The sequence below is a fragment of the Sycon ciliatum genome, chromosome 8, assembly GCF_964019385.1.
Source record: "Sycon ciliatum chromosome 8, ocSycCili1.1, whole genome shotgun sequence".
NCBI classification, from domain to species: Eukaryota; Metazoa; Porifera; class Calcarea; order Leucosolenida; family Sycettidae; genus Sycon; species Sycon ciliatum.
The window spans coordinates 32,576,244-32,581,901 of NC_088650.1; the positions used below are offsets into that span (position 1 = coordinate 32,576,244).

The following is a 5,658-nucleotide window of genomic DNA, read 5'->3' on the forward strand; positions in this document are numbered from 1 at the left end:
GCGCCTTTTGCTTGTGCAACTCTGAGATTCGGTAGAGTTCCACCCGTTGGAGCAGAGGTTGAGCAGAGTCGTATGGCCGAGCGCCAAAAACTGCGCGAACCGCTTTGTTCTCCAGCGTCTGGAGATCCGTTGCTTGCTGGGCAGTTAGACAGAACAAGAAACAACTTGATGCGTAGGTCAGATCCGGCATCACCACGGACTTCAAGTAGGTGACTCGGGCCGCCAGGCTCAAGCATCTCCGAGTCCGCCAGAGGGCACCTACTTTGCGGGACACCTTTGCTGTAATGGCTTTCAGGTGTTGCTGAAAGTTCAGCCCCTCGTCAATGATGACGCCAAGGTACTTCGCGCTGGTGACTGTCGGCAGAGCTTGGCTGCGACAGAGGACTGTGACCCGGGGTCCAGCGTCTCTACCAGGAAAGACTGTGAGAACTTGACTCTTCTTCTCATTCAGAATCAGTCCTCGCTCTTCCAGCCATGCAGCCAAGGAGGAGACTGCGGTGGAGAGCGTACTGGCAACAGCCTGAGTCGTGTCAGCGCTACAATGTACTGCGACGTCATCGGCGAACTGGATCGTGGCTGCGGATTGGGCTACTTGAGGAACATCTCTTGTGTACACGTTAAAGAGCAACGGGCCGAGCACCGATCCCTGGGGCACACCGCAGCTGCAAGAGGTGATTGTGCTGCTGCTGGCCCCGAAACAAACTCGCTGTGTCCGCTCACTGAGGTAGCTGATGAGCCAGCGAAGGGGTCTGCCTGTCACTCCTAAAGCAAACAGGTCCTGAATGAGACGCTCATGAATGACTTTGTCAAATGCCTTGGAGAGATCGAGAAAGCACACTCCCGATACCTGGCGTCGATCGCGGGCCTCCAGGAGCGTGTCCGTCAGGACAACCAATGCATCTTCTGTTGAGTAGCCATGCCGGTACGCAAACTGCGTGTCAGGCAGCGCATGAACACGGGAAAGCTGACCTTGTAACTGGTTTTGTACAATCCGCTCGAGGATTTTCGAAATATTTTTTTTTTCATATTGGGAACCACACACCAGCTCAATTCTGAAGCCCAAAAATTGATTAATACAAAACACAGAGCGACGCAACAAGAGATCATCCGGCAACCAAACCAACCTGGGTCTGATGCACTGAATAGTCCTGAAATACGCAGGCCACACAAAGCAGTGCAAGCACAGACTGTTACAAGGTACATGCATTGCAGAACAAAGTGTAACCAAAGATACACAGGGTTATAGCTGCACACTCGTGCATGTGCTCGCTCAGCCCAAGAACACGCAGGATGATAGAAATAATCCGGGGGAAACACGCTAATGTCATGACCGGGGAGTGGGCCAGACATACTCTCAGGATTCTACAATTCCAGGTTCTTTACGGAAATATACCAGGAGTCCAGATACCCATTCCTCACCCTCACCACACAAGAAGACCAAAGCTTCACTCTAGGACCAAGCTCAAACAACAGAGAAGCAACAAGAACAACAACAACCAGCGATCGATGGAAAGCATCGAGCTATATACTACAAGACCTAGTAGCGTGCACGGCGCGGAGCGAGCGAGTAGCCAGCAAAGCATGAATAGTGATAGGTTTCACAACACTATTGATCGACAAGACACATCGCCGCCATGGCAAACACTTCATAAAGACACATGTATAAGCAGACGGAATACAATACAGATAATGACATTGTAGCAGCACACAGACACGACACTAGCACCGAAGTAAGCATCAAGACATAAATAGTGCAGCTCTGAAAAAGTAAAAACTACATTGACATGTACATTGGTGTGCCGAGTAGTATCATCCTTGATCACCCATCCAACCAAGACGTTATCAGGTCCGAGACGCCGAGATCCCACGCCGAATGTGAAGTGCATCTAGCCTTGAACCTGTTGCACAAGGCACACACATATGACAAAAAATGACATCCACTCCGATTATTTCCAGAGGCCAATCATAACAGAACACAGAAATGAAACCACGGGCTCAACAAAGTAAACGCAAAGGAAGTTAGTTAAAATAATCCATGAAGTGCTATTTTAATTCCAGCGCTGACTGCAGTGTGGCGTCATGGCCCGATACCCGCTGAGCATAGACACAAACTCCATTTGACAGGGGCACGACATACTATTTTGGAATAAAGTCACAGGGGTGTAGCACCCGCTACGACTGGTACGACCATGGCCGCACCACTTTTCGAAAAGTGTGGTCCGTCTGGAACGTGCAAAACCGTAATAAAAAATCAGGATCCATCGATATTTGCATATGCGCATCAGACCTTTTTCTAGACTCGTACTCGTAGATCTGTTATGCATCTGCAGTCGTACTGAGTACTGTACTCGACTCGACTGCACACTGCGCCAGAAGTTCCCAGAACGCAGGATTTTGTGTCTTTTTACAAAATTTTCCCGGGGGGGAGGGGGGGCGGACCCTCTCCAACATGGCCTTCCGCCGCACCGACCTTCGGTCGTACCACTTCCAAAACCCCTCCTACGCCCCTGAGTCATAAAGTACAGCACTCCAATGACATGACGGACACCTCGTGCAAATGCGTGGTCTGTTCATCCGGCCAACTCGGCCACGCATGAGAGTGTGTGCATGTACGCGCGCACGCAAGCGCGCACGTGCACACACACACCATGTATTCGGTGCGTATGGCGTACCTGTTGCGGAGATAATGAAGATGGAATCATTATCATGATGTTACATGTACAGCGTATGTTTGAGTGTAAAGTAAATTTTATTTTATTACACATTTCTTCGACACAACTTACTCCACATCTTCCGCGGCATTTCTCATAATCCATCCATCTACACTCCGTTTCAGTTGAGGAAAAACTCTCCCAGGTATACACTAGTCACCACAGCCATGTGATGACATTGGGATGGGTCCCAAGCACGATTGCACTCTCCAGTTACAATATAATTTATTTGTCCAGATTATCTGTGAAGACAAAAAACAATGCATAGCGGCAATCGATGGATGAAGAGAGAGTTTGTAAATGCACATATCTTTCCACTTGTTCAGGAGCTTACCTTTTGGAGTTCACATCGTTTACACGATCTCTTATGCTGTCTTGCACCTTGGCTTTGTTGACCATGGATACGCCATCCCAGAAGACATTCTACAGGAGCTACTAATGCAGAGCGTTTTTCACGCTCGATCTCGGCGATCTACCTCGTCACGCCAATAAAATCCTCCATGACACTGGCTACAGTCACAAGAGACGTCTCAGTAAGGTAATGAGCACGACAACGCCGTCGAGATCAAGGACAAAGAGAAAACAAAACACTCACTGAAAACAGCAAAGAAGAAACGAAGAAATGTACACGATTCCTATATGTTGCCACTGACAACTGGTTCGGTGGAGACGACGCTACTTTTGTTTGTCCCCAGTGGGATCGTTGCTATGCGTATCGAAGGAACTGTGACGTCATCACTTAACAGCCCCATTGCCAGCAGTTTTTTTCACATCGTCTCGGACAGCCCAGCCGGCATTAGGCCGGACTGGTGGCAGGCAGGTAGCAGTGGTTTCAGTGTAGCGTAGTGTAGTTGTAGCTTGGTAGCCAGGTTGCGACAAGGAGCAATCTGTCGCCATGGGCGAGCTCTCAAGCGCGGAGCAGGTAGAGGTACTCAGTAGTATTCCCGGGATCCACCACAACGTGATCAGTATGGTAGAAAATTTGGCTGCGTTCGTTAGTGAGTCAAGGGACAATGAAGCCCGCCTCCGGCGGAGACTAGACGATCTCTCAAACCTTGTCATTGAGCTAAGGCAAGAGGTAACATCATTGAAGGAGTCCGCCATTACGGCAAAGGCCAACAACGGCAAGAAAACGACCAAGCTGCAAGGAGAGTTCAAAAGCTCATGTACGGGATGACCGCGCATCCGTGACCCCCTGTACACGTACAGACCAACTTTCTGTGAGCTCGGTTCACGAACCGACCCCACAGTCCGACAGTCCAAAGCCCCTTGCTCGAGCACGTGTACCAGAGGTGCATCGTGATGAAAGATCGGCAAATTCAAACCTGCTGCCCAGCTTTGAAGACGACAACGAGGACAGTGGACTTTGGGAGCTAGTTTGCAGCACAAAGCCCACGGGAAAGCGGAAAGTACTGTTTGTGGGGAACTTACCGAGTGACACGACTACGGAGAAACTCAGTCAGTTCGTCACCACCCGAGCAAGCTCAGCCGAAACTCAAGTCAAAATCCACGAGTGCAAGATCTTCCGGAAGGAAGCCAGATCCTCCGCACGACTCGTACTCAACTCGAAAACGGCTGCGCTGGTCAACTCCAAGGGATTCTGGCCGCGACCTGTATACTCACGCCAGTGGAATTTTGAGAAGTACCAGCACCTGTCCGACAAGCAATCTCCAGACGATCAACACACGAGCGTGTCCGACCAGGAGCCAGTGATAGACATGGATGCCCCGTCTCAGATTCCCCCTCCGCCACCGCTACACCCTCTTCCAGGAAGCAACTAAGCCACAAACAAATATGTCAAGTCTATCGATCTTTCTGACCAATGCATTCGGTCTCCAGTCCAAGTTCGGTGAGCTACAACATGCCCTTCGTCAGCAGACTGTAGACATTGCCATAGTAACTGAGACAAAACTCACTGCCGAGAAAATGTCTCCAGCTGAAACACTAATACCCGGATACTGCCCCGCAGTACGCAAGGACCGCACTGCACATGGAGGCGGTGTTGCTGTATGGCTAAAAGCAGGTCTGTGCTTTCGTCACCTTGACACCGTGCCATGTCATGACTTTGAAGTCATCTGGCTTCTTATTGAAACGTGTGATCATCATAAAATTGTATTCTGCGCCCTCTACCGGTCTGGGAGCTCCAGTGAGTCAGATATCAGTCTTATGGAGTATCTTGAGGAGACCTTGCTCGCTGTCCGGCACCTCGGTGACTATGTTCTGATCACGGGTGACTTCACAATGTCCACAACACCGCTTGGCTGGGCAGCACCAAGACCACTGTTGCTGGGGAAGCCTTAGAGGACTTGTGCGCCTCGCACTACCTCACCCAACATGTCTCCGAACCAACCCGCAAGAACAACACACTGGACTTAGTTATATCTGACCTCCCAGGTGCGGCATCTGTCACCACTGGTCCGCCGCTTGGACGCTCAGACCATGTCACTATCTTAACGGAGTTCAAGACCGTACGTCCCCGCAAGGAGCAACCGGCCCTAAGAATCGTCTGGCAGTATGCTAGAGCAGACTGGGGAAGGATGCGCGCACATCTTAGCCGCATTAACTGGCCAACTGTCCTATCAAATGACCCTGACGCTGCTTGTGAAGCCCTCACAGGAATTGTGCGTGATGCCATGTCTCAGTTTATTCCCTCCAAGACCATTAAAGTAATGGCCACTGACCCGGTCTGGTGGACACCTGCCTGCCAACAAGCGGTGCACCTAAAGCAACAAGCCTGGAGAGTTTGGAGGCAAGACCCCGATAGCTTGCAACAGAAAGAAACCTTCCTGGCATCCGTTACACATTGTGTGCATGTTCTGCAACATGCCCAACAGCAATGCAAAGAGCGAGCTTCTAGAAAGCTGTCATCTGGCTCCTTGCAAGACAAGCAATGGTGGACAGCTATTAAGCGAGCTGCTGGTGTTAGCCGCCAAAGCGATATACCTGT

General features: G+C 50.4%; 1 long non-coding RNA gene across 1 annotated transcript; it reads right to left on the minus strand.

Moving 5' to 3' along the window:
- Positions 1-1,233: 1,233 nt before the first annotated feature.
- Positions 1,234-3,450, minus strand: LOC135822798 (uncharacterized). Its single transcript, XR_010554544.1, has 3 exons — positions 3,046-3,450; positions 2,784-2,953; positions 1,234-1,898 (listed from the first exon to the last, which is right to left on the minus strand). It is a non-coding gene; the product is annotated as an uncharacterized LOC135822798 (long non-coding RNA).
- Between the last annotated feature and the right edge of the window lie 2,208 nt (positions 3,451-5,658).